Source organism: Labeo rohita, chromosome 16 (genome assembly GCF_022985175.1).
Source record: "Labeo rohita strain BAU-BD-2019 chromosome 16, IGBB_LRoh.1.0, whole genome shotgun sequence".
Taxonomy (NCBI): Eukaryota; Metazoa; Chordata; class Actinopteri; order Cypriniformes; family Cyprinidae; genus Labeo; species Labeo rohita.
Genome location: NC_066884.1, coordinates 5,167,112 through 5,179,164, shown reverse-complemented (window position 1 = coordinate 5,179,164; position 12,053 = coordinate 5,167,112). Strand labels below are relative to the sequence as shown.

The window sequence follows — 12,053 nt, the reverse complement described above, 5'->3', positions numbered from 1 at the left end:
GTGACATAATTCATGAAACACCACACAAATTTTGATAAAGACAATGAAATCAAATTAAATATGGAGTACTTTGCTCAGTTTGTATGTGTACAGTGTATTTTTGTGCTTATTAGAGTAACACGTCATGTAGAACATTCCAAATCAGTCACTTTTGACGTTCCATCTTTGTTAAAGGAGAACTCCATTTCCAGAACAACAATTTACAGAGAATGTATTCACCCCCTTGTTATCCAAGATGCTCATGTGTTTCTTTCTTCAATCGTAAAGAAATTATGTTTTTTGAGGAAAACATTTAAGCATTTTTCTCCATATAGTAGACTGGTATGGTGCCCCAAGTTTAAACTTCCAAAATGAAAGAAGGGTCTTATCTAGCGAAACGATCAGTTATTTTAAGAAAAATAATGCAATTTATACACTTTTTGATGTCAACCGCTCGTCTTGTCATACTCTGCCTGAACTTTCCGGTTCATGACAGTTAGGGTATGTCGAAAAACTCCCATCTCATGTTCTCCCTCAACTTTGAAATCATCCTGTATTGCTGTTTTACCTTTTTTGTCAAGGGTGTTTGATCTTCTTTGCATGTTCATGTTGCAAAAACTGGGTCGGAACTTCTGCAGCGATGATCTTTGAAGTTGAGGGGGAAAATACGATTGGTGTTTTTCGACATACCCTAACTGTCTTGAGGCAGAATACACAGAGCTCATGTAGAAAAAGGCAAGACGAGCATTTGAGATTAAAATGTATTTACATTGTATTTTTTTAATGAAAATAACCAATCGTTTCGCTAGATAAGACCCTTCTTTCTCGGCTGGGATCGTTTACTACCACATTTGGGATTGTTTGAAGCCGCATTTAAACTGCGTTTTGGAAGTTCAAAATCGGGGCACCATATCAGTCCATTATACTGAGAAAATCTTTCCCTCAAAAAACATAATTTCTTTACGACTGAAGAAAGAAAGTCATGAACATCTTGGATGACAAGAGGGTGAGTACATTATATGTGAATCTTTGAAGTGGACTTCTCCTTTAAGAATGTGTCTTAGAAGGCAGTTCACTAGGTTTTGGAACGGAGCCATTCTCTCTCTCTCTCTCTCTCTCTCTCTCTCTCTCTCTCTCTCTCTCTCTCTCACACTCGCTCAGTTAATCACTACAGCTCCTCTTAACAGAAATCTCTGTCTTACATGCTGCCTCAGGCTACTAAGTGAATCGTTAAATGCTCTTATTTCTTTACTCCAAAAGAGAGCTAAACATGAATGCTTGTTTATTTCAGAATGTTTTTCTGATGTCTAACTTGAATGCAGCACAAGTAAGTCTAGTATTTACTTCCGATTACTGAAACTACCATTTTTTGGGTCAATAAGATTTTTCTAAATGTACTCTTTATATTTTTTTTAGTTATTTACATTTACCAACTTATTCACTGTGTTTATTATAAAGAATATATGTATTTTTTTTATCAATGTGATTTTTATCAAAGCCCACAAAATCTTTAGAAAAAAAATGTATTAGGAAATGCAATGTAATAAAAGATATAGTTTATACATTCGAATGCTGGTTCTAAATTTAGTAACATAATTCATGAAATACTGCACAAATTGATAAATATAATGAAATTATTAAAAAAATTGACAACTTCTGCACAATATATGTGCGTGCTGTCGGTAACATTTTTCTTTTTTTGTTTTTATCATGGTTTATCATTTATCATGGTTTCCACAAAATATGAAGCAGCACAACTGTTTTCAACATTGATAATAATAATAAATATCTCTTAAGCAGCAATTCAGCATATTAGAATGATTTTTGAAGAATCATGTGACTGAAGACTGGAGTAATGATGCTGAAAATTCAGCTTTGCGTCACAGAAATAAAATACATTTTAAAAGATCAAAGATTCAAATGCAAAACAGCTATTTAAAATAATAATAATATTTCACCATTTTAATGTCTTTACTGTGTTTATGATCAAATAAATGCAGGCTTGGTGAGCATAAGATAGTGTAAGAAAAATATCTTGAATAAAATATTAATGGAGACCTATTATGCCCCTTTTTACAAAATGTAATAAAAGTCGCAGGTGTTCCCATAATGTGTCTGTGAAGTTTCATCTCAAAATACCCCACAGATCGTTTATTATATCATTTTGAAAATGCCCATTTTGAGTAGAAGCAGAAACAGGCGTGCATGTCTCTTTAAATGCAAATGAGCTGCTACCCCCTTTTCCAGAATAGGGCCGTGCCTTTAAAGCTCATATCGCAGATATTCTGCTTAAAAAAACTGTTTGGTTTTGATTTTTATATCTATCGCGTTGAAATCATGCGTTTTAAACCATATTAGTTTAAACTTCTGCTATAGGGTTTTCTGAGCACACACATCTGAAGCAAACACTCAGAAAGCAGAATGCCATTACTAAACTAAGTTGTCTTTCATGTCTTATTGCGCTTAAACGGTCAAATACACACAAGTTTATGTTAAAAACACATGAGTTACAAAAACAGTCGGTTATGTCTGAGAACGTAAACAGCTGGGAAAGAAATTGCATGTTTATATTATATCTGTGTGGCAGCAGTGTAATATACAGTAAATAAATCAATAAATGCACTACTCTCTTGTCTCCTCTGAGACTGGGACTCTAAATAGTGTTCTGTGCTCATCTGTGCAGCCAACGACAGAACAGTTAACATGCTCTCTTTAAACTTTCACCATGGCATTAGAACTGGTACACAACACAATGGCGGCGCCGTGGGTGGAAATGTGCAGATTAAAGGGCTGTAATATTATAAGAAGATCCCATTACCACGTCTTGTCGAAATCTGAGTAGCTTGTGTTTTCACATACTTGCGGAGAAAGGCTTACCAGAAGTTACTGGGTTGTCCTTTTTCATATTTTCTGGGTCAGCAGATGCACAGGGGACCCGATTATACCGATTAAACATGGAGAAAGTCTGATTTTCAGTATATGTCCTCTTTAACATGTTTTTAACATGAAAGTTTAATGCTGTGTTCACAAACTTTAAAGACTATGGTTTGTTTTTCACAGCCTGATTCAAAAGATTAGTTCACTGGAAAATGAACATACGGTTGTAAGGGAAACTGGTCAATTTAGCTCAAAGGGAATTATTTAATATTTTATAGGGAATTTGAACAGAATCTTCGTTCTACGGCGGATCAATGAATTGGCCAGTGATTCATGGAACGAGCTGTATAACATCAACTCTGCAATGGATATCCAAATACTATCCAAAATATAGTGAAAACACTATTTATTAGCACAAAACACAAGATACTTTTCTTTTCAGTATAAATAAGACTTTATTGGATAAATCTAAGACATATAAACTAATCTAACATCTAACACATAGACACATGTATTCACACAGGTTGCAGAAAGAGAAAAAGTGAGGAAAGAATGAGCTAAGAAGAGTCAAAATATGAAATCCCAAGTTTATAGCAACATATGCAATTGCTGAGACCTAAACAACGTTAAATCATCTAATCAACCCCGCAATGGGTTTCTCAATGAGGCTATTAAACTTTATGTCAAATGCACCAGTTCAGCTAGAATCTGGAGGTTGTACTTGCGTTGCCTTTATGTTAAGGGATTCCCTTTGATGACTTTGTTGCAGAAAGGGGTTCCCCAAGGTTGCTGATTGGCTGGAAGTTTGTGGTCATTTGAAGTGATGTCTTGGGCGTTTGCTGGAGGATGGAGTCATGTACATTGATTAAAGTTGCTTAGCAGCAAAACTTAACTTACGAATATGAAACTCTCAATGGAAAGAAAAAGATTAAAGTAAAAGAAAGAAATGTGATGATCTCCTGTTTTTGTTTTTAGAGGAGTGGCTGGCGTGCAAGCCAGGAAGCGCTCAAAGAACGCAAAAAGTGGAGGCAAAAGTGATGGCAAAAAGCATGGCTAGAAGTGAAGGCAAAAAAAACAAACTAAAAGCTGAATTGTATGGTGTCCTGAGCTTTTAAACTCAGCTTTGGACTAGGGCTGTAAGAAAATATAGATATACGTGAGTAGCGCAATATTTTTTTTGCCGATACTGTATCAATTCTCAAAAACAAAATGTCGATATTTTTTAAAAAATCATACTAGATTCATGGCAGATGCTTCGTTTTGAGTTTATATCCTGACCGCTAGATGGCAGTCTTCTTATTTCTGAACTTAAACAGTGACAGGAAATATTAGCATAAAGGCATGCCACTAATGTTATTGTTAATGTAGTTCACTGCTAGTAATGGAGGATGAAAGAATAGTTCCTGCACCCGCTTTGGTGTACAAAGTTGAACAGAGGCCACTCCCACGATAGTTGATTGACATGAGCATCTTACCTAAGATCAGTTGTAGCAGTCCAACCTCCATGTTTTGATGCCGGAGCAGGGATGTACGTTAGACAAGAAATGAGCGATTGAGGTGTTGGATATAATAATGAACGTATGGGTCGTCATTTACTCCCGACATCTGAGCCGCTGAAGATGCAGTAGATTACATTTGTTTGTGAAGGGAATGGGCCTCCCAATCTACATATATCCGTCTATGTTCACGCAAATCATTCGTGATCCTGCTTCACTTACAGCAGAAGTGAGTATAAGGGTTATGAATCTTTGCGATCGCCTTTCCTAATAATGTGCTAGTTAGCAAGTTTAACGGCTAAACGCAGCTAATTCGGCTAAAGTAAACAGGCTCGTCACTCCACAGGGAGAAGAGAGGGGCGGGGGAGCAGAGCTCATTTGCGTTTAAAGCAGCCTCAACCAGAATGAGATGATTTTTGCAGAGCTCATTTTGACAAGGTAAAAAGGGTGTTGTTTTACACAACCATTGAGAATTTTTAACCAAAGTATATTATAGACTTTTCATTAAGACCCTAAAGAATCATATCAACTTGTGGAAAATGGGCATCCGATGACCCCTTTAAGCCTAGTCCCAGACTAAAATGTGAGTCTGAGCAGTTTCAGCTGAAAGAAACTTGCACTGATTGATCTTAAAACATGCCAGTGCATTTGTATGTTACAATTGTAAATGTAAACTGTGAAGCTTTAAAGCAGGGTCTAAAAATATATACAGTCTGTTTATAAAAGCTTACATTTTGTACATTTAAAAAGGCATTTTATTTTCCCCCTTTACTTGTACTGCACAAAAAGTAATTCAATAAGAATGTTACAGGGACTGATCTTTTGAACTTTTTGAACTGAACGTTTTGCTAAGGTTTGAATATGGTGGTGTGTTCTTAATTACAGCTTTCCCTAAAGTATATCCTATTCTTAAAATAAGAAATATCCCAATATATTGCCTTGTTTACAGTATCGCAGTGTATTGCAACATATCGTATCGCAGCCCCTGTATCGTGATACGTATCATATCGCCAGATTCTTGCCAATACACAGCCCTACTTTGGACACATCCCAAAATGGTGTCTTGACTAATTAGATGTTGTCTTAACTCAGGATATTCTTATGTTTCTACTCCCAAAACATAAATCTACACGTTATCAGTCACATGGTCCGAATTTTCCCGGTCTTGCAGAGTATAATTTGGACATGATTTCTATAACAAGAATACCATACATTTTACAAAGAACTGAATGATAGAAACGTTTAAAGCATGAATTTTCAAACTCATACATACCAAACACAAATATAAAACTTATTCAATAGTTATTAAAAGGACATACACAACGAGTGACTAGAACATAATAGACAAATGTGTGGGTAACATACATAGTAGGGAGTTATACATTTATAAGTCCTTTTAAGCATCATTTTGGTGCAGATTTATGCAAAAAGACATAGGGCATGTTCTGAGGAACAAAAGAATTTAGAAGGAATCTTGGTCTGGTCTCCTCGTGATCTTTGACCATTAATTTTGGGTTTCTTGCTCCAAAATGGACAATCTTCTCTCTGACTTGGAATTATCAATAATTGTGTTCTTTTGTGTTAATGTTGCAAGTTGTTCAAAGCTGTGAAGGAGTTGGTTGGTTGGGCTTACTTCAGGCTGGCTGGTGCCAGGGTATCATGGACAGATTTATGACGTTGTCTGGTCAGCCTGGGCGTCTTTGTGGAATTTGGCTCTTTGGTTTCAGCATTGTTCTGATCTAATCTTCAGTTTGTCTGATTCGCTCTGATACCCTACACAGTCATGCCTAATTATAAACTGTTAAACCCAAAAACATTCAGTATGAGTCAGTTGTTGATCTGAACTGAACCAACACTAAACTTACTTGAGTTAATTAATAGCATTATTGTCTTTTAAAGCTGAATAATTGAGTTACATGCAGCAAATGATTTTGCTGTGAAGCTGCTTTGACCCGATCTGTTTTGTATAAATATCTATAGAAATAAAAGCGATTTGACTATTCTGTACTGTATGATTTATGTTCTATTTTCCAAGTGTACTGGAGCAGGCTGTTTTTGACAGAATTTGAGCTGTTCCCTAAGGCTTTCAGAGTAAGAAACTGTGCAAGTAACTTGTTTTTTTTCCTCTGATGACTCACTCTTTAGTGTGCATCTGTGTGTGTTGCTGTTTCAGGGGTCAGAACTCAGACAGGATATGGATGTGTTGAAGGAATGAGGTCACTGCGGGCACAAAAGAGTAACACGAGATCCGCCATGTTTGAAGGCCGATGGCTGACCATTTGACCCAACACGCAACGGTCTCTCTCTGAAGTGGCTGTAGAGACAGAGAATGTTGCGTGTTGGGTCAAATGGTCAGCACATGGCCAGTAGGCCTTGTTTTCTCAACCTAAAGGGCGTTTCCTCTGTGTTAGCCGTGTAACAGGCCTGGCATGTCTTAACACCGAGGGGCAGAAGAGACGGCGGAGCCGCTTTATACAGATGCATTGTGACTGTGCAGGGTATTTTGGGTCGCTGCAGTATCTATCTCCTCCGGCCCGTCACGGCCGTGTCAGATCCTGGTTAATCGTTCGGGCGGGCGACCACGAGGGAGAAGAGGCTGTGAAACTCAGCCTAGAGGTCTCTGATTAATTGCTTTGATTTTTCAATCAGAAACCCATTTAGGTACATGTTTCACGGCTTGTGTTCAAATTGCTTGTTAGGAGCACAAGATGTGCCACGTTTTAAATGTCAGGTAGAGCTGGTGTTCAGCTAAATTAGGACTAAGGTATTTGAGGGAATCTCACAAAACCTGTCAAGAATATGTCTGGCTTTCAAAGAAAGAAACAAAAAGTTATGTTATGTATAAGAAACTGATGTCTATTTTAGGACTTTTAGGTTCTAAGATGTTTTGCTTTGTGACATTATTTGAATTTTAAAAAGGCTGAGCCATAATAAAAAAAAATAATAATAATTTCTTATATTTTTTTAATTGGTTTCAGTGTATTTTAACATTGTACAGTATATAACAGTTTATTTGATTTTATTAATTGTACATTTAAATAAATTAATTGGTTTATTAATAATTGTATTTTTTGGATTGATTTATTTTATTTAAACAAAATGATTTTACTTTTAGATATTCTTAGATATTTACTTTTAGATATTCTACAATGTCAAAAAGTGTTGTACCATTAACAAAGGTTAATTACATGTGTGTGTGTGTATATATATATATATATGTGTGTGTGTGTGTGTGTGTGTGTGTGTGTGTTACATATTAAATATATTATTATTATCATTTTATTTTTTTATATACAAATTTTAAATGTATAATTTTATGTATATATATATATATATATAATCATATATATATATATATATATATATATATATATATATATATATACGCTTAACATTGTAAAATGATTATATATATATATATATATATCATTTTACAATGTTAATCGTCAAGAAAATAAAATGCAAAAAAAAAAAAAAAAAATTAAGAGGTCCTAAAAAGGCTTAATTTTCTATATACAAAATATATTTTATTAAATAACATCTAGTCTCCTCATTAAACTGTTCTGATGCATGATACTCATGTCGTCATTAGCACCATAGTTTCACACAGTTGCACGCAGAGTCCAAAATGAACACTCAGCAAGCGCCAAATGCTTGTAATAATTGGTTTTGGCAAGGAATAAAACAAATAAAACTGGCCAGTTGGTTGTTTTAGGAAACAAAAACAAGGTTGAAAACAGTCAGTCTGACCTTCGTCCAAGTGTTTCTCTTATTTTTGTATCAAAACAAGCTGTGCAAAGCAATCAACACCCAAGAAGCACAACAATATTATATTTATGTGTATGTGTGTGTGTGTGTGTGTGTGTGTATGCTTTTAAATGCATGCTTATCTGTTATTAATCTACATTAAAATATTAAGGAAACAAATTTTACACATTAAGCACATGTATTATAAACCCTGTGCTTAAAGATTTAGCACATGTCATGTAAGCTGAGGTTAATAATCTCTGTGGGTGTTGTGCAGTGATATGGTGAGCATATGTTTGACATCATAGCTGTTTTAATCATGTGCTTATGAATGACTGGAACACTGAACTGACCAATCAGCTTCCAGAAGCATCCATTTTATAATGTATTATTTACCAGAGTATTTTGGAAGCAGCGATTTCCACATTTGAGCCAAGTGTTGGCCGCTCTTGAAAGGCTGCTGTGAAGGATATGGTGTTCAGAGACAACATAATGTGTGTGTGTTTATTGGGCCTGCAGTATGTACTTGGAAAAGCCAGATCCTCTTGAGCCAAATGAGTAGGAAGTACACATGGCTTGAGCAAACAGCAGTAATAAAATTCAGCATTAGCCGCTAAAGCATATCACATTCGCTGACCCCGCAGCCAACTCTCCACACAAATACTGCGGCTCCAAACATGCCTATTTATACCAATTGCTTGAACACTTTTTATGCACCTCATAATGTTCTCTGCAAGGTACAAGCTTGCTTTTCATTTTTAATCAAGATTTAAAACCACTTCAAAGCGGCATGTTTAATCAGCGAGTCTGTTCAATTTATCATTACCCTGCAGGAAAATCCAGCTAAATCTCATGGTTGTTTTGCTTGGTTTCTTGATGGTTATTTATAATCATTAGCTAGTCCAAGTTTAGCTGGACTACCTGATCCTGGGTTAGCAACAGTGCTGGTTTCCTAAATATTATTGTGTAAGCGTGATTGCAAATGTGCTATAACCAATTTTATACAACAGTTATACAAAAACTGGAGCAGAACATAAGTGCATCTCAGAGAAACACTGCAGTGTTTAGTTTCTGAATGAACCTGTTTTTGAACAAATCATTTGAGTCAATGATTCAATGATCCATTCATAAAGACAGTCACTTGCTTCATTCTTTTTTTTTTTTTTTTTTTATTAGAATATGCAAGATGTACATAAATTGGGATCTCAAACAGGGATAAATAAACCAACAAAACAAACAAACAAACAGAGAAAAAAAAAAAAAAAAACAGACAGGCAATACAAAATCAATGGTTCAGGAACTGTCAGATGTGTGCATTTGTGTGTGTGTGTGCGTGTGTGTGTGTTTGCATATAAAGATAACTGGGTGGATATGTCACAGTACATGAAGCACACAGAAACAATAGATGACAATATAGTAATGATAATAAGATAACCGTAGGATAAATCAGAACAGTAGTAATAGTAATGATAACAAAATTATTAGTAATAATATTAATGATAGTAATGAGGAGGTGAGGGGGGGGGTTTTTGGGAATCAGGAAGAGGACTAACAATAATAATAATAAAAATAATAATAATAATAATAATAACAATAATAATAATCATTATTATTAGAAGAGAGGGAAAGAGCAGGAAGAAGAAGAAAGAAAAAAAAAAAAAGAGATAGAGAAAGAGAAAAAAGAAAGAGGAACAGACAGTAGAAAAAGATGTCTAAGAAGATGAAGGGAAGAGAAAAGAAATAGAGACAAGACGCAGAGGAAAGTAATAATAATAATAATAATAATAATAATAATAATAATAATAACAACAATAACAATAACAATAACAATAATAATAATAATAATAATAAAGTACAAACAAAAACAAAATAACAATATTAATATTAATAATAATCATCATCAAAATAACAATAATAATAATAACAACAATAATAATAATTATCATCACTATTAACATTATCACCATAGTGATAATAAGACTGAAAGAGGTAAAACAACACCAATAATTATGTGAGTATATGAGGAGGAGGTGGAAGTTATATAATCAGCCTTGAAATGCAGTGTGTGTCAGTTGCTTTGTGATGCATTAAAAAGGTATGACGTTCGGCACGGATCAGTCCAGTGTAATGCCCAGGCTGCCATGCCCACGTCTCCCTTACCCTGTGTGTTTTTTTTTTTTTTTTTTTTTTTTTTCTCCTTTTCCTTTTTTTCCCTTTCCTTTTTCTTTTTTCTTAATGAATCAGCTGTTTTGAATGAATCATTTGAGTAAATGATCCAATGAGTCATTCATTAAAACAGGGACTTGCTGCCACCTACTGGTGGTTTTAGTGCCATATTTATTTATTCTTGACACCCCTAACCAGAAAAGGTATCAGCTCTAAAACATACTCAGCTCAGCTCAACTGCAGTGATCGAACTATTACAAATATAGTTAATTAAGCTACAAACAACCATGATGCACAATGTTTTCATCTGACATGCATTTTGAGATGCAGCCCGTCATTATAATGGAGTGTTTTCACTAGTAAGCAGTAAACCAGTTACTTCATAATGAATGAAGTAATGAATATGTTCATAGCTTTGTGTTGGATGTTATCTTTGAAATGGAAATATGGATATTTCATTTGTAAACATCATATTCTGTTCGCTTAATGTCACAGAACTAGCGGGCTAAGCCAGCAGTAGTACTGACAGTGTCATGTAAACTTAGCTGAAGACGCGAAAAGTGGAGGAACAGACAAACCGAATCAGTTGAGTGAGTCGGTTACCCTAGAACCGATCTGTTTGATGAATGTTTTGACTGTTTGTGAATGTTTTGATTCAGACTGGAACTTCAGAGCATGGATCGCAAATCATTTGATTCAGATAGGGATTTCGGAGCAGGTTCGTGAATTAGTTTGCAAATTGAATGATTCGGGAATTTGTGATCCGTGCTCCGAAGTCCTGATCAAAAATAATGGTTTGCAAATCATTATTCAGATCAGGACTATGGAGCGCAGAGTTCAAATCATTTGATTTAGATTGGAACTTCGGCGTAGATTCGAAAATCTTTTGATTCAGATGCGAGTTCATGAATCTATTGATTCAAATCGGAACTTCGGAAGAGGTTCGCAAATCATTCAGTCATCAGAATTGAATGATTCGCAATCCGTGCTCTGAGGTTCAGATCTGAAATGATGGTTCGTGAGTCATTATTCAGATCGTGACTGCAGAGCGTGGATCACAAATCATTTGATTCAGATCTGGACTTCGGAGCAGGTTCACAAATCATTCTGCAAATTAAAGGATCTGTGCTCCAAAGTACATAATCTGAAATGATGGTGTGTGTATCATTATTCAGATCGGGACTACAGAGCGTGAATCATTTGATTTAGATCAGAACTTTGGAGCAAATTCGTGAATCTTTTGATTCAGATTGGGACTTGGGTGCAGGTTCATAAATCTTTTGATTCAGATCGGAACTTCGGAGAAGTTTCCCAAATCATTTCGAGAATTAAATAATTCGCAATCCGCACTCCGAGGTCTTCGGTGTGCGGATTGCAAATCATTAAATTCTCGAAATGATTTGAGGAATTGCTCCGAAGTTCAGAGAATCATATAATTTAGATTGGAAGTTCGGAGCAGATTTGTGAATCGTTTGATTCAGATCGGAAATTCAGAGTACGGATTACAAATCATTTGTGTCAGATCTAGACTGTGGAGCGGGTTTGCGAATCATTTCAAGAATGAAATAATTTGTGATCTGTGCCCGGAGGTCCCGATCTGAAATGATGGTTGGCGAATCATTATTCAGATCGGGACTACGGAGCAGATTCGTGAATTTTTTGATTCAGATCTGAACTTCGGTGCGTGGATTTCAAATAATTTGTTTCAGATCAGGAATTTGGAGAGCATTTGTGAATCGTTTTGAGGATTGAATGATTGACAATCTGTGCTCTAAGGTCCCGATCTAA

General features: G+C 35.4%; 1 protein-coding gene across 1 annotated transcript in view; it reads left to right on the top strand.

Annotated features, from left to right (window-relative positions):
* Positions 1–12,053, top strand: part of LOC127178634 (thrombospondin type-1 domain-containing protein 7A) — a 157,318-nt gene that overhangs the window by 120,193 nt on the left and 25,072 nt on the right. The gene's annotated exons all lie outside the window — the stretch shown is intronic.